Below are 24548 nucleotides of genomic sequence, written 5' to 3' on the forward strand. Positions count from 1 at the left end.
ACACAGCTCCTTTAATTCTTGACCTTAGGGACGTCCCCAAGCAAAAAACGAGGGGTGGAAACAGCAAAACATAACTTCACCCACAACAAAGGGAACACCTCAACAGAGGAGTCACCATCTTAAACAGCTACCATCAAAACCAGTAGCAAGCTCTTCCCCTCTCGCTCTTCGGGAGATGTCATCTTTTTAAAATGGTTTCATTTGCCCGCTTACTGTACCCAATGCAAACCGTCCCTCTCTTAGTTAAACATTCGGATATTAGATTAATTCACTCAGCTTTAACGAAATTTTTATGGGCCGGGAAGAAACCGAGGATTGCTTTGAATAAACTATGCCTCCCGAAGATGGAGGGAGGAGCGAGCCTACCCAATATCCGATTTTACAATCTAGCATGTCTGCTTCGCCAGGGCCTAGATTGGCTTTCAGGAAATTCTAGGTACTCCAATAACTCATTAGAAGCTGCGGTGGTCTCGCCGTTTGCCCTGTCGGCTATCCTTCATTCAAATCCAAACAAATTACCCACTCATTTCCGATCTAATCTATTGATTAGAGATACAGTGATAGCGTGGCGGGAGTCGCGCAAATTGATAGGGCTACCGTCCGATATTTCCCGATATTTGCCAATCCAATGAAACCCCATGTTCCCTCCTTCCACAGTGCATAGTGTATTTACTTACTGGGCATCTAAAGGTCTCACTAAGGTGTATGATGTTTATTCGAATGTCTCTGGCAAGCCCAAGCCGTTCTCGCTGCTAGCCAGAGAATTATCCTTGCCGATAACTCATTCCTTCCACTACCACCAGCTCCTTAGTTACCTGGGTGACAGGCATAGACATAACGAATCAGTTCCAGAAATCCTTCATAGATACGATCATACACAATGGTGACTATTCTATCTCTACTATTTATACCTTCCTTATTGAATACCACTCTGCCAAATACCGCTTGCAACCTTTCCGGAAATGGGCGGACATTTTTGAGGATGTGGATCTTCCCGGAAAATTGCTAGAGGGTTATGTTAAGACTAGAAAGATTACAGTTTCCGAAACATGGAGAGAAACCCAATTCAAGATTCTTCATAGGGCGTATTACCCCTTCCGTATCAACCGAACTGACCCTAGCCAGGAATGTTGTCCATGGTGCTCAAAACTGCGTCCTACGCTTCTCCATCGTTTATGGGAATGCCCACACGTTGTGACCTTTTGGAACTTGGTGCTACAATTTATTCATGCTGTGACAAATCGGGACCTGCCCAGGGACCGACTTCTATGTCTCTTCGGATATACCACATTGGCTGAACCCCACCTCTCAGATAGCTATACAGCTGTACCCCAATGGGCGCATTTATGTCTACTGGTTGCACGGAGAACTATCCTGACACAATGGATCAAACCCTCACCACCCTCAATACAGGCTGTGAAAAAAGCCCTGGAAGCTCTATTCTACCTAGAACGATTAGATACTATTCTGCTAAATTTCAAATCAACCTCACGTTTCTTTTCAAGATGGCGCACATTTATGGAACATGTCTTTGCAAAAGAGGATATACACAGGATTATGCAGCCATTCAGATACACAGAATGGTATCTAAAGAGGGATATTACTAATTCTCTGGGACCGCTAAAAATACCCAGGGAAGCACTTGGGGAGGAGCCCCCCAGTCTTGATCTACAGCGTACTGACTCTTAGCTTAAGTTCTATGCTGACTCTGTATTGCTCTACCATGTATTTTTCTCTTTGCTAGGTTGTGTTATCGATCCCATAGACTCTGATGTACACATATAGGCTTTTTAGGCATATGGCTGTTGAGTACGAACCATGTATCGTTATTCAGTGTTTCTTGTATATTTACTGTTTCTGTTTCTTGACTGCTTGTCATTTACAGTAAAAAGCAATAAAAATTTTATTAAAAAAAAACCAGTAGCAAACTTATGCATCAAAAGATGCATAACAAACTAGTAACTTAAAGTGTAATTGCAACCTTACACAGCCGCCTGCAAAACCTTGGACAAAGCAAGCTTTTGAGATCCACTTACTTCAACTTTGTAGAATTTAGTGAAAGTGTGAACGGACGCCTTACACACCTGGGAGACAGACGCTTGATGATGTCGGAAAGCCCAGGAGGTCCCAATTGCTCTGGTGGAATGAGCCGTGACAGGAAAAGGGGGACCTGCCCCTTTAAGGCATAGGCCTGAACCCCAATCCGTTTGATCCACCGAGAAATGGTTGACGAGACCGCCAGAGCTTTTTTTTGGACCAGCCCCTGAGACAACCAGTCTGACTTCTCGAAGGGAGCTAAAGCAGACAGATACGCTCGTAGAGCCCAGACCACGTCCAGGGAATGTAAGGCAACCTCTTTTGGGTGTGTCAGCTTAGGACTTAAGGAAGGCAACGCAAGGTCCTCATTTAGATGGAATGCCGAAACCACCTTTGGAATGAAAGAGGGCTGCGGACGACCAGGTAGGGAGACTTGCATGACAATGCCACCAATTCAGAAACCCTCCTGGCAGAGCTAATAGCTACTAGAAAAACTTCTGAGTGTTAACAAGGGAATCTTCCCAATGTTCTCAAATGCCGGTTTCTGATAGCACCAGATTCAGATCCCACAGAGGTAGCAGTGGTCAAACCGCAGGGACTATGTGTTGAACCCCTTGCACAAAGATACTCACCAATGAGTGAGTCACCAAGGGATGTTGGAAAAGGGCAGCCAAGGCAGATATCTGTCCCTCGATGTTGCTTAAGGCAAGTTTCTGATCCACTCCTTGCTGCAAGGATACTGGAAACTGAATAAGTGCGGACGTCACACCATCTCTTCACACGTGGAACCTTCCATGTACGATGGTAAATCTTCAGGGAAGACGACTTCTGTGGAAATGACTGAGTCTGACAGACCTCGGTCCTTTAGCACCTGGCTTTCAACAGCCATGCCGTTAAAACCAGCGATGGTAAAGCAGGATGAAGCATCGGACCTTGCGCTAGAAGGTCCTCTCACAGCGGTAGCCACCAAGGAACATACGCCACCAGTTGTACTAGGTCGGCGTACCAAGGACGCAGAGGCCAATCTGGGACAATCAGAATTGCTGGAATCCCCTCGGCCTCCACTCTGCGCAGCAGACGTGGTAGAAGCTTGAGTGCTTGACGCGTCCACCCAGGGGTCTCTTGTGCTGGACACAAACCTCTGCACCTTCTGATTGAGCCGAGAAGTCCACATCTGGTGTCCCCCCCCCCCTTAGGCAATGGAGCCTGAATACCTCCAAATGCAACGACCATTCACCTGGGTCCAGCATCTGATGACTTAGGTAGTCCGCCTGCCAGTTTTCTACACCGGGGATATATATGGCCGGCACATGTCACTCTGCCCACTGGAGGATGTGAGCAACCTCACATGCTGCAGCTGAGCTCCTTGTTCCTCCTTGGTTGACGTACGCCACTGCGTGCGTTGTTTGACTGGATCCTGCCCTTGTAGCCTCATTGACCATATGGAGAGGCAAAGTCTGATTGCCCGAAGCTCTAGCACATTGATTGGCAGATGGAATTCTTCCCGCGACCAAAGGACCTGGGCCGACTGTACACCCAGCACTCGCCCCCCCCCCCCCCAACCGGTCAGGCTGGCATCCGTTGTGATCACTGTCCAATTGAGAGGAAGGAACAATCTGGCCAGAGATCTCAGCCACCAGAGAAGGGAATCCCTGACTAACTGGTTCACCCCAATTTGACAATCCAGGGATCATTTGTTCCATTTTGAAATCTCCTTCTGCAAGACTCGTGTGAAATTGAGCATACGGTCCCACCTCGAATGTGGCTACCTTGAGGTCCAGAAAGCGCATGCAGAAGCGCAGCAACGACCATATGCAGTTTATCAACTTCACTGCAGTTTGAACAGTCTGCAGCTTGTCTGAAGGGATAAAAACCGCTTGCTTCTGGAGGACTCCAACAGCAAGCCCAGGCACTCCAGGTGTTGAGTCAGCACCAACGCCAACATCTTTAGGTTCAGCACCCAACTAAACTCCCGGAGAGTCTGCATGGTGATCACTACACCCTCCCTTAAGTCTGAGGCGGAAGCTGCTCTCAGGAGGTTGTCTAGGTAACCCACGATTGTGACTCCACGTTGCCTTAACAGCAGCAGAATTGGGCCTAACACTTTGAAAGAACTTTGGGTGCTGACGCAAGGCCAAAAAAGGAGAGCCACAAACTGATAGTGCTCTTCCAAATGCAAATCGCAGAAATCTGATGCCTGAAGCATATGAGTACAGGTAAGTACGTATCCTGGATATCCAGGGATGCCAGGAAGTCCCCCTGATGGAGTGCTTATACCATCCTGAACCTTTGCAATTTCACAAAGCTGGAGGGCCTTGAGGTCCAGGATTGGACATACCCCTTTCTTTTTGAGGACTACAAACAGATTTGAGTAGAATTCCTGAAACCTTTCCAGAGTCGGTACAGGTACTATCACGCCACGCAGTAGCAGGTCCTGTACGGCCCCCGAACAGGGCTTCCGGTGAGCTGGAAGTAGAGGTACATTGGAGGGCAAAAATCTGTTTGGTGGACAAGAAAGAAACGCCATCTTGTATCCCGATGAAACCAGCTCACAAACCCACTGGTCGGACAGTAGAGAGGTCCATTGGGCTGCAAATTCCTGAAGGCGATTCCCCACCCGAGAGTTGGGCAGGAGCAAACCTTCATGCGGTAACATGTTTGTTCACAGACTTGTTTGGCTTGCAAAACCAGGAATACTTTGTCATTCAGCAGGCCCCTTGTCTGACTGGGAGCACTTACCTGCCGACCTGGGCGGGCGAAAAAGCAGTTCGAGCGGAAAGAGAGGGCCCTTGCCTATGGCATGGCTCCTTATCCTTCCTGGACTGTGGGAGCAACGTGCTCTTCCCACCGGTAACATTTTTAATAGGTCATCCAGCGAAGCTCCAAAAAGCCTCTCACCTTGGAAGGGCAAATCCGCCAGAGCTTTTTTAGATGCCTGGTCCACAGACCAGCATTTCAGCTAAAACAGGCGCCATAGCACCACTGTCGATACCGATTCTCTAGAGAGCAGGGGGACCGTATCCAGGGCCACATCACAGACATACTTAAAGCGGGGTTACACCCTACAGTGGAACTTCTGCTCATTGGAACCCCCTGGACAAAGGCACTCATTAAGGAGTGCTATGACAGGGGTTGTTGGGAAAAAAAAAAAAAAAAGACAGCCAATGCTGAAATTTGTCCTTTGATGGTGCTTAATGCCAATCTCTGGTCAACTCCTTGCTGGAGAAATACAGTGCCTTGCGAAAGTATTCGGTCCCCTTGAATTTTTCAACCTTTTGGCACATTTTAGGCTTCAATCATAAAGATATAACATTTAAATTTTTTGCGAAGAATCACCAACAAGTGGGACACAATTGTGAAGTGGAACGAAACCTATTGGATATTTTAAACTTTAACTAATAAAAAACTGAAAAGTGGGGCGTGCAAAATTATTCGGCCCCCTTGCGTTAACACTTTGTAGAGCCACCTTTTGCTGCGATTACAGCTGCAAGTCGCTTGGGGTATGTCTATCAGTTTTGCACATCGAGAGACTGAAATTCTTGCCCATTCTTCCTTGCAAAACAGCTCAAGTTCAGTGAGGTTGGATGGAGAGCGTTTGTGAACAGCAGTTTTCATCTCTTTCCACAGATTCTCGATTGGATTCAGGTCTGGACTTTGACTTGGCCATTCTAACACCTGGATACATTTGTGAACCATTCCTTTGTAGATTTTGCTGTATGTTTGGGATCATTGTCTTGTTGAAAGATAAATCTCCGTCCCAGTTTCAGGTCTTTTGCACACTCCAACAGGTTTTCATCCAGAATGGGTGTGGACCACCGCAGGCACAGTAGCGTGAACACCTACGGATGCCACGCCCATTCTCCTGGGTCCAGCATCTGGCGACTTAGTCCACCTGCCAGTTCCACTCCCGGGATGTAAATGGCCGATAAATGTCGCTCTGCCCACCGAAGTATGGGAGCGACCTTCCGTGCAGCGGCCGAGCTTCTTGTTCCTCCTGGGTGATTGACGTATGCCACAGCCGTGGTGTTGTCTAACTGGATCCTGATCAGACGCCCTTGCAGTCTTATCGACCATGTGGAGAGGTATAGCTTGATCGCTCTCCGTTCGAGCAGATTGCCCAGCAACTTGGATTCCTCCACCAACCAGAGACAATGGGTCAACTGAACTCCCATTACTCCACCCCAGCCTGATAGGCTGGCGTCCGTTGTGATCAGTGTCCATTTCAGAGGTAGGAGCAACTTCGATGGAAGTGCCAGGGACCTCAGCCACCAGAGCAGGGAATCCTTGACTAATTGGCTCAACTGAATCTGCCGATCCAGGGACAACGGAAATATGTCCCATTTTGACAAAATCTCCTTCTGCAGGACTCTGGTGTGAAACTGGGCATACGGTACTGCCTCAAAAAGGAGGCCACCATGAGCCCCAGGACTTGCATGCAGAAACATAGCGACGACTACCTGCGGTTCATTAGCAGTTTTACTAACATGAGTCTGCAGCTTGTCTGAAGGGAGAAACACTCGCTTCCGTGGAGTCCAGCAGTAAACATAGGTACTCCAAACGCTGAGTTGGTACAATCACAGACTTTTTTTACTTTCAACAGCCACCAAAATTCCTGCAGGGTCTGCATGGTGATCGCCACATCCTAACTCTGAAGCGGAAGATGCTCTCAGGAGGAGATCGTCTAGGTATCCCACGATCGCGATCCCACGGCAACACCAAAACAGGAGACAATTCCTTGGCAAAGACTCGGGGGCTGATGCCAAACCAAAGGGGAGCACCACAAACTGGTAGTGGGCTTCCTTGACTGCAAGTCGCAGAAACTTCTGATGCCGGAGGCATATGGGTATGTGCAGGTACTTCCTTCTTGGGGACTTCAAACAGGTTTGAGTAGAACCCCTGGAAACATTCCAATTACGGAACAGGTACTATCACCCCACGACTCAGCAGGTCCCTTGCGGCCAAGAGAGGAACTATCTTGTAGCAGGAGGAAATCAGATCGAAGACCCATTGGTCAGACAGCCAAGAGGTCCACCGGGCTGCAAACTCCCAAAGGCGAACCCCCACCGTGTCACGGGTGGTGGCAAACCTTCATGCGGTAGCACTTTTGCTCACAGGCTTTCGGTTTCAGGGACTCTTGGGTCCTTCAGAAGTCGTCCTGTCGTGCTGGGGACACTTGGACGAAGCCCCAGGCAGACGAAAAAGCAGTTTGTGAGTGGATAAAGAGGGCCCTTGTCTACAGCATGGCTACTTAGCCTTCCTGGCCTGTGGGAGTAGACTACTCTTACCACCTGTGGTATTTTTAATAATGTCATCCAAAGAGCTGATCGCCAAGGAAGGGAAGATCCGTCAGGGCTTTTTTGGATGCCTGGTCTGTAGACCAGCATCTTAACCAAATCAGGGACCTCAGCACCACTGCTGACACTGAAGCCCTGGATAACAGAGGCAGGGTATCCAGGGCTGCGTCACAAACGTACTTAAGGCCTTGCACTAGTTGTCTTCTAGTTCCACGCAGACAGGAGAAGCCCGTTCTCCCAATTCGCAGTGCAACAGTTTTGCCCAATCAGTTAGTGTCTGAGACAAGTGCAGATGGCAGTTCTGGTTGCATGGTTGACCCCACAACCGTAAAGAAACAAGCCATTGCCTCTGCCTTCCTGTCTGTGGGGTCCTTAAATGCAGGAGTCCCCTCTCCCGGGATCGTGGTGAATTTGTTTAACCTGGATACTGGGGGGTCCACGACCGGAGGTAACGCACTGCAATGTATTTGGGGATCGAAAAGGTCTGTTGTGGTCGACCCCATTCCTTGTAAATGAACTTGTCAAAATAAGTCAGATACGGGAACACCTTAGGTTAACAGGCTGGCTTACGGGACCCAAAAGGGACCGCTACATCAGCAGAGGGATCTGCTGGCTCCTGAATCTTCAGGGTATCACGCACAGCTGTGATAAGTGCTTCAACAAGCTCTTTGTCGCGCATGGACCCGGACTCAGTGTCATCTGAAAACGACAGAACAGGGGTCACCAGCCTCAGCAGGGCCCGAGTCTTTGTCAGAGCTCTCCCCGGAGGAAGGTGGGGGGCAGGAAACCGACAAAGCATCCATCTGCAGGCGAACCGGTTGCAATTGCCTGGATTTTGGGGGGAAGAAACACCAGTTTCTGAAGCAATGCTGACCCTACCCCTGTCTGCCACCCAATGGGGACTTAGGACAGTGATGGTCCCACCCTCCTAACTGCTGCTGGCTGAGAGGCTCTTTCCCGCAGGACTCACCACCCTGACTGGCTCTGCGCTGTCCAGCTAGTAGTGCCCGTGTCCCTTGTCAGCCCCCAGGTGCATAGGAGATCACACTGCGCTGTCTAGAGCTGCTGCCTATGGCGCTGAACTGATCCACAACGTGTTCTGGCGCCAAGAAAAATGGCCACCGAGCATACAAAGTATAAAGCACACAAAACAGGGAAAATGGCCGCCAAGCTCCAGGAAAGCATGCTGCTCCTTGCCCTCACCCAAGATAGCCGAACACTGTATACAGTGGACAGTGGAAGAGAAATGGTGGCGAACAGCGCTGCAGCGATCGACAGGCACAGCCACCAGACACCCCCCCAGGGAGAGAATCACATCAGGGCACAGCCAGCACAGACCCCCCCCCCCCCCCCAGAAAGCCTCTGCATCTGACACACGGCTCAGCAGACTCACGTAGCATCCCCACGGGGGGGGGGGGGGAGATGGGGACAGGGAGAGAAGAGGTAGTGAGGGACCCCCAAATAGACCTCCCAGGGAATTCCCAGCTGCTGAGCCCCACCGAGGCAGGCAGAGCTGTACTTACCAGTCCTGCAGAGCTGGGAGACATTCGATCACAAACCCACTCGCCGATCAGTACAGGGTGGCTGTTGGCCCGGCCCACTGACGCAGATATCAGTACCCCGGTCATGTGTGTGCTCCAGAGCATTAACCACCTGGAGCTGAGGTACGTCGTGGCTGGCCCAGTGCGTAGCTCTGGTCTGCACGCGCTTGCTGACCAGGCTGGACTACAAGGATAAGGGTATCCAGCCTGTCACCCAGCCGGCTGTTGATAGCAGATCACAGCATCTGCTGTCTTGCGCAAAAAGCAAAGCTTCTGCAGAAAAAGAAAAAATGGACCGATGGGCCTGCAGGGTTCCTAGGTCCTTCTCCACTAGGCAAAATAAAACTGAAGCTGCATGGCAGGCTGAGGGGTTGTTACCTAAGGGACCGCCCCTTGGGTGGAACTAGAAGTTCTGAGTTCTCATTACATGTTATGCCTAGTCCTCTCCTAAAGGTGGCCTAACAACCCAATGGCTAAAGAGAGGAGCTGTGTCAGAAGGTGAATAAAATATAAGGCCTACCCTCCAAATAAGCCCTACCCTGAAAATAAGACCTACAAGGAATTTAACTAGGGCTTATTTGGGGGGTAGGGCTTATATTGCAGCCATCACAGACAATCACACTAGGTTTTATTTTCAGGGAAACAGGGCAATATAGAAATACACACACACACAAAAGTGAGTACACCCCTCATTTTTTTTAAATCCAAGTGAAAATGTTCAAATTGGACCAATTGTTTCCATCACTGTCTTAACCCTCTTGGGCATGGAGTTCACCAGAGCTTCACAGGTTGCCACTTAAGTCCTCTTTCCTCAGCTTTTTTAGTAAGGCAGTGGTCATCTTGGAGGTGCGTTTGGGGTTGTTATGTTAGAATTCTGCCCTGCAGCCCAGTCTTCAAAAGGAGCGGATCATACTCTGCTTCGGTATGCCACAGTACATGTTGGCATTCATGGTTCCCTCAATGAACTGCAGCGCCCCCGTGCCAGCAGCACTCATGCAGCCACAGACCACGACACTCCCACCACCATGCTTGACTGTAGGCAAGACACTGGTCTGTACTCATCACCTGGTTGCTGCCACACGCTTGACAGCATCTGAACCAAATGAGTTTATATTTGTCTAAGACCACAGGACATGGTCAGACCATGTCCTTATTCCGCTTGTCTACAAACTGTTTGCGGGCTTTGCGCTTCTTTTAAATGGGCTTCCTTCTGGGATGACAGCCATGCAGACCAATTTGAGGTGTGGCTTATGGTGTGAGCACTGAATGGCTGACCCCCACCCATTCAACAAAGCTGGCAGCACTCATACATTTCCCATAGACAACCTCTGGATATGGCGCTGAGCACACTCAACTTGTTTGGTCGACCATGGTGAGGCCCATTTTGAGCGGAACCTGTCTTGTTAAAATGCAGTTAGTCTTGGCCACCATGCTGCAGCTCAGTTTCAGGGTCTCTGCATTCTATCCTAGGCTATCCTTATGTAGAGCAACAATTCTTTTTTTCAGGTCCTCAGTTCTTTGCCATGAGGTGCCTTGCTGAATTTCCAGTGACTAGTATGAAAGTGAGCGATAACCCCAAATTTAACACAACTGCTTCTCATTCACACCTGAGACCTTGCAGCACTAATGAGTCACATGACAGCAGAGGGGGAAAGTGACTAATTGGGCCCAAATCGGACACAGTTTCACTTAGGGGTTTTACTCACTTTTGTTGTCAATTTCAACATGAATGGCTGTTGCGTTATTTTGAGGGGGACAGCGAATTTGCACTGTTATACACTCACTACTATACATTGTAGCAAAGTGTAATTTCTTCAGTGTTGTCACATAAAAGCTAACAAAACATTTAAAAAACTGAGGGGTATACTCACTTTTGTGAGATCCATCTCAGGGATGTTGGCACACTAGCCGCTACTTTATTTCTAAGTGCCATCATTTAAAATTCTTCCGATTAACCCCAATAAAGTTCAGTTCTATAAAGTCTTTCCTGACATTTTCTTAGTCGCATACTTCAGCAAAAGCATGATCCACAGAGAGTTTCCAAAGCATCAGAGGGATCCCATTGTTAAAGAGGTATCCGTCAGAAGGGTACAAAAGAATTTAAGGCATTAGATATACCATGGAACACAGTGAATAGAGTCATCAAGTGGAGAAAATATGGCACCACAGTGACATTACCAATAACTGGATGTCCCTCCAATAATTTATGAAAAGACGAAAAAAGACTGGAGAGACTGCCAAGAAGCCTACAGCAACATTAAAAAGGTAGGAATATCTGGAATGTACTGGCTGTGTGGTACATGTGACAACATTCTCCCGTATTCTTCATTTGTCTGGGCTATGGGGTAGAGTGGCAAGACGGAAGCTTTTTTTTTTGAGAAAAACATCCAAGCCTGGCTAAATTTTCCAAAAACAGGCTTGGCACAAAAACCCCACATCATCAAAAGAACACCATATCCACAGTGAAGCATGGTGGTGGCAGCATCATGCTTTGGGGCAGTTTTTCTTCAGATGTAACAGGTTTGTTATTCACCTGTAAATGCATACATTTACTAGTTTAACTACTAGTGGAAATTGGCGCTGTACATCTCATACCACTATATGTACCAACCCCCTTTTTTCTTTTGCCCCCTCCCCACCTTTTTTTCCCCCCTTTAGGAATCCTCTAATTGGCAGTTGAAAGAATGGACTTTGTAGGAGTGTTAAATGCTTCTATCCAATTTAAGATCGCATTGTGACTCGACACGTACGAGTCCAAATCCTAATGCATCTACAACTTCACGCACTAATACACATCTAGGATTTGGAGCGGCACAAGCACTAAACCTACTACAGAACCCATCTGGGTCAGGTTCCACTTTCTTTTCTTCTGCCAGTCACAACACAGATTTAGCTTTCACATGTTCTTTAGCTAGCACCACACTTGATGCCCAATGCTCCTACACCTTCCCTGACTTCTACGTCATAAAGTACACTTGATCCACATTTGACAGTATTAAGGACACAACCCTAACATTTTCTCCTGCCCTTCACATAGGACTTGATGTCGTCAACTTTACCCCCTTATGTTAAACCTAAGTAGGCATTTGGATTTATGCCACAGATTTGACTAGGGCTGCAACCAACAATTTTCATAATCGATTAGTTGGCCGATTATTGTTTAGATTAATCGGTTAATAGCCTTTTAAAAAGTGGGTCAAATTGATGGTCATTTTCAATCACAGTGACGGGAAAATTTGGAAATTGAAAATTCCTTTGACTAAGAAGTTTTCTGACAGTATGTAGTTTTCATTCAGAAATAGTTCATTTTAAAAACAGAATGTTAAAAACAAGTGAAAATTTCAAACAAAATTCTTTCAGCGAATGTACAAAGATTTTTCGTCTGAATATTCTCATCTGAAAATTGATCCGTGTGGCCAGCATAAGGCTCGGTACACCTATACAGTTTGCTTTTGATCTGCTTCTGCAGTGCGTTTTGATTTTTGCGCACGTGAATTTACTGCAATATGCATTTTTTTGGCCAAATTAAAAAACACAAATTGCTGAAAAAATGCATTACATGCTTTTCTGCAGCTTCTCTATTGAAGTGTAGTGAACAAATAAAGCACCATTTTGCGTTTAAAAGTCCCTGACCCTTTCAGATGTGAACGTGTCCTATAGGAAACCATGTAAATGAACTGTAGTGCATTTCTGCAAAAAGCACCATAAAACGCATAGATATGAACCAGGTCTAAGACATTTAGTAACATAATGGGGTTAACAAAATTAAAATGAGCCCTTTATAGTAGAAAAAAAAAAAAAGCAGATAATCACTACTGTAAGGGGTTCATTATTTTACTGTAGAACTGTGAAAGTAATATTTACAGTAGCTCTGTACGATAAAGGGCTCATTCTAGGTTTTTTTAACCCCATTATGTTACTGGCCGATCAATTATGAAAATAGTAATCGATTTCATAATCGATTAGTTGACGATTAAGCGATTAGTTGTTTCAGCCCTAGATTTGACACTACGGGGGTCTCGTTCATTGTCCTGGCAGTTATCTCACAGGATCGGGGTGGGGGGACTGGAGGATACTTTAGCATGAGACTAAATGGATTGAACGCCTGAGTTTGTATAAGATTTATTACTGTTGTCTTGATTTTATTTTGGTCTAGTTTAATGTTCCTAGATTTTCCTTCTTAAGTGTACTACCTCATGGGCAACTATATAAAAAATGTGTGTCCATCCTGATTCTTGAATGTACATCTCTTGCTGTTGCTATGCCTCCTGTCACTCTCTCGCACCCCCCTTTTTTTAACCCTGTCCCCCCTCCTTTTTCTCTCTTCCTTTTGTTATAGGTGTACCCCACCTTTGATTATACAAATTTTTGGTGATATAAGCGTCATCCAATCCCTTACCGCGGTCATATGTGCCTGGTTTAGATTTATATTGAGTTTGTTACTGTACCCTGCAATTTGATTGCAGTTTGTAATTTACTTGCTGGTTTATTATAGGGCTGAAACGCTTAATCGATATTATCGATAATCAATAATGAAAATCGTTGTCAACGATTTTCATTATCGATTAGTTGGTCCGCACCATGCGATCCGCTGGAGCTGGGGCCATCTTGGTACACCCGGCAGCGGTGAGCTGCGTGCTGACGTCACCCCAGCACGGCGTTCAGCCTGTGTCAGCCCAAGTGAAGGAATTCTGGAGGAGTCACGCTGGATGCCTTGCCTGCCCTCATTCAAAACTTTTTATGCAGGTACCACTACATTACCTAATCTAACCTAATTACTATCTATTAGATAGCAGTTAATTATCTAATCCTATTTATGCCTTTCCACTTGCTTGGCACAGCCACATTGTTGATTTAAATAAAAAAGGTACAACACTATCTCCCCCCCACCCCCCCCCAATAAAACGCAGCTTATGACAAGCATAAAAACAGTCAGCATATCACTGACGATTTGCGCCAATAGGCATCCCGGGACTCATCACTGCGGTCTGTTTGGAGGAACTTTGATCAGTGGTGAGCTTGGCGCAAATCAGTGATATGCTGACTGTTTATGCTTGTAAAAAGCTGCATTTTATTGGGGGGGGGGGGGGGGAGATAGTGTTATACCTTTTATTTAAACAATGTGGCTGTGGGGGGCGGGGATAGTGTTATTTTTTTTTAATGATCCGAAAATTGATCCGAGACTCTGATGCGAGGAACAATCCGATCGTGAGTTTTTTGATCCGTTGCACCCCTAGTCTGCACCCCCCCCCCCCCTTGCCGGTCCATTAGAATCATGTGCATCTTCCCGTGTCCTACGCATGCACCACGTCAATGACCACGCAGCTACGCCTGCTTGCATTCTCCACCCAGCTGACGTCCCGCCAGCAACGCGCCTGCACTGCTTTCGGGTCCCCCTCTCCCCTCTACCCAGCAGCCTTCCAGCGCTGCCATGATTGGAGGTTGTGCTCTGCACATGCGTGCATCCATCTCCCAGCTTCGGGGTGCCCTTCGCTCTATTTGGAGGAGTTGGCCGAGTCACGTGTGGCGGCTCCGGACTGAGACTCCGCCCCACACCACCCCGGCACACCGAGGAGGAGCCGCTGTCACAATGAAGGGGTGAGAAAACCCGAGACACCGGGGGGGGGGGGACACGTACGTGTGTGTGTGTATACACATATACATACACTTTCAGTTTTTTTTATCTGATTAATCGAATAATCGGCCGATTAATCTATTATGAAAATAATCGTTAGTTGCAGCTCTAGTTTATTATACATTATATTATATATTTTGGAGATTACAGGCACAGCTTTTTCATCGGAGATACAAGATGGCACCCCAATGTGAATTGGACCCTGCTGACCCGGGAGACGCGCGTTACAGCCACTGATATTGGGAGTCTGAAATCCGGAGACAGTGCGGCGATTTACGTGAATCTACCACCGACATACAACACCTGATTGACATCACCTGAGATAACGAGCGCAGTTGACCCACTGTCAAACGACAGATGTGTCGATTTTCTCTGGTAAGAGTATTTCTCTCTGAAATCACTCCAGATAAGTCGCTGTTCCCAGTCCAACTGAATTGTGTGGCTGTCTGATCTTTTTACTGGGAATACCAACACTGACACTTTTCCATTATCCATGTGGACTGTTTTGTTGGGACTTATATTACAGCCACTGATATCCACCAAGATTTGTGTGTGTATTATATATATATATATATATATATATATGTATGTATGTGTGTAATATATATATATATATATAGCAAGAGATATACATTCAAGAATCAGGATGGACACACATTTTTTTATATAGTTGCCCATGAGGTAGTACACTTAAGAAGGAAAATCTAGGAACATTAAACTAGACCAAAATAAAATCAAGACAACAGTAATAAATCTTATACAAACTCAGGCGTTCAATCCATTTAGTCTCATGCTAAAGTATCCTCCAGTCCCCCCACCCCGATCCTGTGAGATAACTGCCAGGACAATGAACGAGACCCCCGTAGTGTCAAATCTAGGGCTGAAACAACTAATCGCTTAATCGTCAACTAATCGATTATGAAATCGATTACTATTTTCATAATTGATCGGCCAGTAACATAATGGGGTTAAAAAAACCTAGAATGAGCCCTTTATCGTACAGAGCTACTGTGATATTACTTTCACAGTTCTACAGTAAAAAAATGAACCCCTTACAGTAGTGATTATCTATATATATATATATATATATATATATATATATATTTTATACACACACACACATACATTATATATACACACGCATACATATACACACACGCATACATATACACACACGCATACATATACACACACGCATACACATATTAGCGAATATTTGCATTGTGTTTTTACGCATTTTTGCACATTTTGTCACATGCATGTGTTATAGTATTAGTTTTATTATCACTTCTCAACATACAATTTTTGGAGTTATTTTTCAATTCACTCACTAGCGCTACACCACCTTTTCCCCATTTTCACTGAACTTTGTTTGTTTGGGTGTTAGCTGTTGATCCCCACTTTGGCTACAGCGCAGTATCTTCCCCTAATTTCTAGTTTATTATACGTTTTATACATTAGAATATACTACATCTAACTTATTTTATGTCTTTTTGTTCCAGAAGCCTGGCAGTGGATTTCCTCTTGGTATTGTGCTTCGGATCCCTGTGACATACTGGTATGATGGTTGTGTGTGCGGCCAGAAAGCCGCAATACAGTATTTATATAATCTGATTGTGGGGTGCATTGTGGTCGGAGCCTTTGTGGTTCCCTTCTTTCCTCCCCCTAATTGTTCTAGTCATCTTACAGGCCAACCATCCTCTGCCCCACTATCTCCCCTTTTACCATCCCCATGTTTGATGGGTCACATCTGCTCTAAGTGGCATTTTTCCATCAGTGGTAGTTCTGGCTGTTGGCCACTAGGGGGTGTGGGTGTGCACCTTGGTGATGGCCAAGTCAGCCACATACCTGTCTGGGGTGTGTATATAGAGCAGCCCTGTCTAGCTCTACAAGAGGGAATCCTTCACAGGCAGTCAGTTGTCTTGGTGCTGTCTGTTGCTTTCAGCTGCTTACAAATTTTCTGCAGATCAAGGTGTGTATTCCCTTCATCTACTATGAGGACTATCTTAGCTACTTTGTTGCTTCTTGGACTTGTTCTTACCAATTCCTAGATTGCTACAATATCAGTTTGTTTACCTTTCAGATCCAGTCATTGGATACATGTTTTAGGCCCCTTTCACACATGCGGACAGTATGTCCATATTTCATCCATCCGTTTGCGGATAAAATACGGACATACATGCATTCCTATGGGATAGCGGGTGTCTGTAGTTGAACATCCGCAGACACCCGATATCGTCCGCCTCAGCCATTGTCCGATTCTGCAGACGGAAGAAAATACTATTTTTCTATCAGTCTGCAGAGCGGATCGGATGAACATGGACAGATGGTCCGTGTTCATCCGATCCCCCATAGAGGAGAACTGAGAGCCGACAGGGCGGTACCTGCACAGTGTGCGAGGAGCGCCCTGTTATCCGCCGGCTCAGCGGGGACAAACGGAGCAATCCCCGCTGAGCAAGCCGATCATCAAGCGGTGGATCATTACTGATCTGTCCCATGTGAAAGGGGCCTTATTGTTTTTAGATAGAAAACTGTTAGGGCCAACTACCAGGAGCCCAGCACACAGTCTGTCTCCTTGCTTTAACTAAGATACCAGATGGCTTTGATTTATTCACCTTAGTTTATTTAACAGGTGAGAGTAGCTAAGTGTCAAACGCCTCAATGTTCTTTGTATTATGAATACTAGGTACTATATATAGATATTAAACCCTTGTTATCATATGTTTGAGGTCACTGTGGTCTGTTTATGTTGGTTACTATCACATTAATACCATCTACTATCTGGCTACCTATGAGATCGCTCCTGTATGGTCTATGTGCAGAGGTAGGGCTTTTGGCCAATACTATTTGCCATCTTCCCTCGTCTGCTTTTATGCAGGAATTGGGTTTTTTCAAATCTGCTATCTTTTCTCAAATAATGGACACTTTGATGATATGGGGATATTCACCCTTGCTTTTTTTTTTTTTTTTTTTTTTTACAAATATTACTTTTACCTGTTTAACGGGCACACCCCCACATTGAACCTTAAATCGCCAGTTGCATGTCACTTATGGGTATCTGCTGCATATTTACCCTTTGGGATGAATTCTGCTAAAAAATGTGGAACACTACCAATGTACTTTGTTAGATTACGCATTTTTTTGTATATGCTTATATGTCACTCCCGTCTTTTGTAGAACAGCTATTAAGCTCCCGATGAAGCATTCATATGCAAAAGATGTAGAGCAAGCGTGTTACTACATACCATACACTGTTGCAGGACTATGATGTTTGGCATTTTTTTGCTGTTTTAGAGAGTAAAAGCAACAGTTTTGCATGTATTGACTCTGCAAAATAAAGTTTTAATGAAAATTCCCTTTTGTATCTTGTGTTTAATAAACTTATTTTTATAATCGGTGCCTATAAAGTCCATTTTTTTCTCCTTGTGCTTTTTGATCTAAAAATGTTATTCAACTGAGTTGTACAATTTACAGGTCACAAAGAAATTAAAAAAAAAAAAAAAAAAAAAAAAGCTAAGAACAACTAATAGCGCAACACCATGACAGGCACAAATTTGGATAATTTTCTCAGGTTCCAGATGACTGAAAACATTTCTCCCATAAACACCTAGTTCAGATGTAGAAAACAGGAGCTTTGCCCCCGATCCCCTGCTCAGACACACAACACCCCGCTACCCCACCACCACATGTAGCCCTATACTCCCTATATACTTCATTCTTTACTCATCCAACATGCCCTTACATCTTTCCCCTTCTCCCAATTCATGTGCTAGGACCAGCGGCGGACTGACAACTCATGGGGCCCCCAGACAATCAAATTATGGGGCCACACAGAATACACAAACACACCCACACACAGTATACACAGACATGTTTCTATTGGCTGAGAAGGTACTGGAGAGGTGGGGCAGCCCTGATGGGGCACCCTGGTGGCATGGGGCCCTCGGGCAGTGCCCGAGTGGCCCAATGGTCAGTCTGCCCCTGGCCCCTGTCTAATAGTTTTAGACCCAAAAAAGGAGATATACTCCTGTGCTTCCTCAGATCTACTCCAATACCACAGTGATCAGAAACCTCTAAGAATGTACACATTACTGTAACTTCACTTTTTATTTCAAGGAGACTCACCAATACACAATATTTTAGAACATATCTATACAACAACAAAAAAAAAACCACATACCTGCAGCAATCTGTGTGCAGGGTCCTCTTCATCTTCTGGTATATCCAAATCCTCTTCAGGAATGGTGTCCCATTTACCTTGATGAGCTACCAGCTGATGAACTAGTTCATATTGCTCAGGCAGTGCCAAACTTACCAAAGTCTGTTTGCCATGTCTAAAACTAATGCGCCTTCGCTTACAGGTGTCTGGGTCACAACATGTTCCAACTGGCAGAAGAGGATCACCCAAAAGAGGATCACCCAAAAGAGGATCACCCAAAAGAGCATTAACCACCTTGCCTCGGGCACTGCAGTTATGTCCCAGAAGAAAGATACAGGGCCTGCAGCGTACAGTCAGTTTCAAGTAATCTTCCTCTTGTCTCTGAAAAGTGATGCTATGCAGCTGGCCTGAAAAGAAAAAAAAAAAAAAACAGCAAGGATGTAATACACAAGTCCAACCAAGTAGTACTAAACATTTTTTAAGTGTTGCTGAAGTAGCTTTAGGAAAAGGCATTCTCCTAAAACCCAATAAGATCAAAAAATGGTACTAAAATGAAAAGAAATTGGACATTTATAGAAATGAAGCTTTTTTAAATCAGGAGTAATTTAGATCAAGGTGGTAAACTGGTGTAACTTTAGCCATACACAATATATATATACGGTAAACATGTTAAAGAGACTTATTCTTTAAAGAATTAAAAGGGGTTGTAAAGCTTTGTTTATTTTCTAAATAGGTTCCTTTAACCACTTCAGCCTGGGACCAATAGTCAGCCTAAACACCAGAGGTCTTTTTAAAATTTCGCACTGCACTGCTTTAACTGGTAATTACGCGGTCATGCAATGTTGTACCCAAACTAAATTTGCGTCCTTTTCTTCCCACAAATAGAGCTTTCTTTTGATGGCATTTCATTGTCTCTGCGATTTTTTTTTTTTGCGATATAAATGAAAAAAGACCGAAAATTGAGAAAAAAATATATATTTTCTACTTTTTGTTATAAGAAAAATCGAACTAAATGTTAGTCATACATTTAGGGCAAAATTTATTCAGCCACGTCTTTAGTAAAAAAAAAAAAAAGACAATAAGCGTAGATTTATTGGTTTGCACAAAAGTTATAGCGTCTACAAACTAGAGTACATTTTCTGGAATTTACACAGCTTTTAATTTACGACTGCCCATCTCACTTCTTGAGGTGCATAAATGGCAGTACAACCCCCCCCCTTCCCCCCACTCCTCACTACCTATCACAGTTTCGAAGGCCATAAAATGCCAATAGCACAAACCCCCCCAAATGACCCCATTTTGGAAAGTAGATACCCCAAGCTATTTACTGAGAGGCATGCTGAGTCCATGAAATATTTTATATTTTGCCACAAGTTGCAGGAATATTAAAAAAAACTTTTTTTTTTGCACAAAGTTGTCACTAAATGATATATTGTTCACACATGCTATGGGCATAAGTGAAATTACACAAAATGAATTCTGATGCTTCTCCCGAGTATGGGGATACCACATGTGGGGGACTTTTTGGGAGCCTAGCCACGTACGGGACCCCGAAAACCAAGCACTGCCTTCCGGATTTAAATGTAAAACGCTATCAAAAAAACTGTTAGCTATCGCAGGGATCAGGCCTGACTCTGCAATCGCTGCAGTTATGTGTTTAGTGTTTTGTAAGTGACAGTGATCGATCGATACTGCACTTGGGTGGGCTGGGCGGAGGGGCAAAACGCAGGTGCTAGCAGGTATCTGGGCTGATCCTGCTAATGCGTTTTTTTGGAATCCTAAACTGCTGGGGACGCCAATATAGATCTGATTAGATCAGATATTGATCTGTTCAGATTCTATACCACTACGGGAGGTGTATGCTTTGCACGTGGGTGTTAGCGGTACTGTCACTAACCTAGCGCTGCCTGGGGCGACGCAGACCCTGACCCTAAAACCTAATTGATATCACCCGCCGGGTGATCAGGGGGTTAAACCTTTATTGGGTAATAAATGGTGGGTGCCCTGGGTGCCCTGATGCTATAAAAAGAAAACTAACCAGAGTCACCCGTAACACTTACACGGTGATCACTGGTGAAAGGGTTAACTAGGGGCAATCAGGGGGTTCAAATTTTTATTAGGTAGTATATGGGGGTCCCTGGCGCTATATAAAAACCTGACGGGGAACCTAAATAACTGGCTAACTAGCATCACCAGTGACACTTATACGGTGATTGCTGGTGAAAGGGTTAACTAGGGGCAATCAGGGGGTTAAAACCATTATTGGGTAGTATATCTGGGTACCTAGCGCTATAAAAACCTGGCGGTGAACCTAAAAAAATAACTAGTGAATTAGCACCAGTGCCACTAATGCAGCGATCAGAAAAATGATCGCTTAGTGACACTGGCAAAAGGGGGTGAAAGGGTTAACTCTAGGGGCAATCGGGGGGTTAAACCTTTATTGGGGGGGGTAGGGGGCTACTCTGGACCTAACACTAACTGCCCTGACACTTTTTACTGTCACAACTGACACTGAATGCAGTGATCAGTAAATAAATGATCACTGCAATCAGCGACAACGACTGGGAGGGGGGGCGGATTTTTGTGCCTATATATGTTAGTGTAGTGTTTGGTGCATTTACTTTCAGTGTTCTCCTCGTAGTCCGGTCAAAAAGACCACCCCAAGGAGAATCACATCACTTCCTCCCTGCCTGTGTTTACTATACACAGCGGGAGGAAGCTTCTCATTCAGCCAAACGGACCGCCGCATCCAGCGGGAGGGGGTCCAATCGGACCCCCCACCCGCTGGAAGGCAAGCACGTACATGTACGTGCTTGTGCCTGTACATGCCATTCTGATGACGTACATTCCCATGCGGCGGTCCTTAGGTGGTTAAGCTAGTGCATTGTTGGTTCATTTACCTTTTCCTTAGATTTCCCTTTTAAATGTTTCTTTGTCTGAATTTCTCACTTCGTTTCTCCTCAGTAAACTTCACACCATCATCCAAGTGGCGTTTAGTCAGCCAGAACAGCTTACTGAGGAGGAATAGGAAGTGAGAAATTCAAAGAAAAAACCATTTAGAAGGGAAATCGAAGGAAAAAAAAAAAAAAAAGTCTAAGTGAACCAACAATGCACTAGCTTAACCACTTGCCGACCGCCTCACGCCGATCTACGTCATCAGAATGGCACGGGCAGGCATAAGCACATATATGTACGTCCTTTGCCTCCCGCGGGTCGGGGGCCCGATCGGGCCCCCGCCCGGTGCCTGCGGCGGTCGGTTTTCGTTCGGGAGCGATCCCGGACGAGGGGACGGCCATTCATTCATGGCCACCCCCTCGCGATCGCTCCCGACGAATGGAAATCCCCGGTGACATCACTTCCTCTCCTGTAATGTAAACACAGGAGAGGAAGTGATGTATTCTCTCCTCCGTGTCGGTATTTTTCGTTCCGACACGGAGGAGAGCGGATCAGTGAGTTGCACCAACACATCCCACACACAGTAGAACATGCCAGGCACACTCACACCCCCCCTTTACCCCCCGATCACCCCCCCAATTACCCCTGCCCCCCAGTCACAGTGACACCAATGTCATTTTTTTTTTTTTTTTTTTTTTTTTTTGCATTGGTGTCATTTGTGACTGTAATAACTGTTAGGGCAGTTAGGGTTAGCCCCCTTTAGTTCTAATGTACCCCCCTAACCCCCCCAATAAAGGTTTAACCCCGTGATCACCCCCCGTCGCCAGTGTCACTAAGGCTGGGTTCACATTGCAGCGGTTTATGAGAACGAATGTGATTCGCACCGCACTGCAGTGCAAATCACATCCGATCTCTGTGCGATTCGAGTTCAGCCATTCGCCGCACCCGCCGCACCCGCCACACCCGCCGCACCCGCCGCAAATTCGCACGGGACCCTTTTTTTGGCCCGCAGCAGAATCGGATCGCATGGGTGTTCACACCATGCGATCCGAGTTTGCAGATCGCACTGCGATATGCGAACTGATCTGGGGGTGTCAGTAACATTTCACTGACACTCCCAGCAGTTCGCATAGGGCAGTGTGAACTGCCGCCGGGAGGCATGCGATGCGGGAACCCGCCGCGGATTCGCGGCGTTTCCGCATCGCTCCAGTGTGAACCCAGCCTAATAAGCGATCATTTTTCTGATCGCCGTATTAGTGTCACAGGTGACGCTAGTTAGGCAGGTAGGTATTTAGGTTCGCCGCAGCTTTTTATAGCGCTAGGGACCCCCATATACTACCGCATAAAGCCCCCTGATTGCCCCCTAGTTAACCCTTTCACCAGTGATCACCATATAACTGTTACAGGTGACGCTGGTTGGTTAGTTATTTTTTTATAGTTTCAGGGCACCCGCCATTTATTACCTAATAAAGGTTTAACCCCCTGATCACCCGGCAGGTGTCATTTGTGACTAATAACTGTTAGGGCAGTTAGGGTTAGCCCCCTTTAGTTCTAAGGTACCCCCCTAACCCCCCCAATAAAGGTTTAACCCCGTGATCACCCCCCGTCGCCAGTGTCACTAAGGCTGGGTTCACATTGCAGCGGTTTATGAGAACGGATGTGATTCGCACCGCACTGCAGTGCAAATCACATCCGATCTCTGTGCGATTCGAGTTCAGCTATACAGATAGTATGGCTGAATTCGTGTCGCACCCGCCGCAAACTCGCACGGGACCCTTTTTTTGGTCCGCAGCAGAATCGGATCGCATGGGTGTTCACACCATGCGATCCAAGTTTGCAGATCGCACTGCGATATGCGAACTGATCTGGGGGTGTCATTAACATTTCACTGACACTCCCAGCAGTTCGCATAGGGCAGTGTGAACTGCCGCCGGGAGGCATGCGATGCGGGAACCCGCCGCGCATTCGTGGCGTTCCCGCATCGCTCCAGTGTGAACCCAGCCTAATAAGCGATCGTTTTTCTGATCGCTGTATTAGTGTCACAGGTGACGCTAGTTAGGCAGGTAGGTATTTAGGTTCGCCGCAGCTTTTTATAGCGCCAGGGACCCCCATATACTACCGCATAAAGCCCCCTGATTGCCCCCTAGTTAACCCTTTCACCAGTGATCACCATATAACTGTTACAGGTGACGCTGGTTGGTTAGTTATTTTTTTATAGTTTCAGGGCACCCGCCATTTATTACCTAGTCTCACTAGTGTACCCCTAAATTTAGGGGTGTCTACTTTCTAAAATGGGGTCATTTGGGGGGGGGGGGTTTGTGCCATCTTGGCATTTTATGGCCTTCAAAACTGTAACGCCCTTAGAAAGCCTGAAGGCGGTGCTTGGTTTTTGGGGCCCCGTACGCGGCTAGGCTCCCAAAAAGTCCCACATATGTGGTATCCCCGTACTCAGGAGAAGCAGCAGAATTTATTTTGGGGTGTCATTTCACATATGCCCATGGCATGCGTGAGCAATATATCATTTAGTGACAACTTTGTGAAAAAAAAAAAAAGTTTGTAATTTTCCCGCAACTTGTGGCAAAATATAAAATATTCCATGGACTCAACATGCCTCTCAGCAAATAGCTTGGGGTGTCTACTTTCTAAAATGGGGTCATTTGTGGGGGTTTTGTGCCATCTTGGCATTTTATGGCCTTCAAAACTGTAATAGGTAGTGAGAAGTGAACTCAAAAAATTACGCCCTTAGAAAGCCTGAAGGCGGTGCTTGGTTTTCGGGGCCCCGTACGCGGCTAGGCTCCCAAAAAGTCCCACATATGTGGTATCCCCGTACTCAGGAGAAGCAGCAGAATTTATTTTGGGGTGTCATTTCACATATGCCCATGGCATGCATGAGCAATATATCATTTAGTGACAACTTTGTGAAAAAAAAAAAAAAAAAAAAAAAGTTTGTAATTTTCCCGCAACTTGTGGCAAAATATAAAATATTC

The 24548-nt window shown here is 45.9% G+C and overlaps 1 long non-coding RNA gene across 1 annotated transcript in view; it reads right to left on the minus strand.

The window, feature by feature from the left end:
- LOC143958286 (uncharacterized) overlaps nt 1–24548 on the minus strand; it is a 303168-nt gene that overhangs the window by 12651 nt on the left and 265969 nt on the right. Inside the window, exon 2 of the long non-coding RNA XR_013270120.1 lies at nt 18688–19073. This is a non-coding gene — a long non-coding RNA (uncharacterized LOC143958286). The remainder of the gene's footprint in view (nt 1–18687; nt 19074–24548) is intronic.

Source organism: Lithobates pipiens, unplaced genomic scaffold (assembly GCF_037356315.1).
Source record: "Lithobates pipiens isolate NorthernLeopardFrog02 unplaced genomic scaffold, aLitPip1_a1.2 Scaffold_61, whole genome shotgun sequence".
Taxonomy (NCBI): Eukaryota; Metazoa; Chordata; class Amphibia; order Anura; family Ranidae; genus Lithobates; species Lithobates pipiens.